We start from the raw sequence: 492 nt of genomic DNA, 5'->3' as shown, positions 1-492 counted from the left end.
CTGAGAATACTTGCGAAAAGCCGTTCGCGACGCGAAAACATTCACACCAAGATGGCGCGGCTTTCTTGAGACGGGCGCCTCCCAGGCTGCCACGTCACAATATATATATAAATAAATAAATAAATATATATATATATATATATATATATATATATATATATATATATATGTCTTACTTACAGGTAGATGTTTTGCTTGCGCTGAATCAAAGTTAGTTATATTTAATATCAAATGCAATATTGTTTATTATTAGTATACAATATATATATATATATATATATATATATATATATATATATATACAGGATGTTTTTTTTAACTTGAGTTTGCTAAATATCTCGAAAAATAAACATTGTACGACAAAAATGTCCCAAATAAACCCTCAATAGTTTCGAGGGCGTAATTCAATCCCACAAAAATTATCCACCTCCCGCCCCCCCTCGGGATAGGGCGGGGGATAACTTTGAAATCTTAAATGGAAACCTCTACTTT

This window comes from Odontomachus brunneus, unplaced genomic scaffold, assembly GCF_010583005.1.
Source record: "Odontomachus brunneus isolate Ranch 3 - 2012 unplaced genomic scaffold, Obru_v1 Obru_scaffold_202, whole genome shotgun sequence".
NCBI classification, from domain to species: Eukaryota; Metazoa; Arthropoda; class Insecta; order Hymenoptera; family Formicidae; genus Odontomachus; species Odontomachus brunneus.
The sequence above is the reverse complement of the archived record's forward strand: the minus strand, read 5'-3'. Positions refer to the sequence as shown.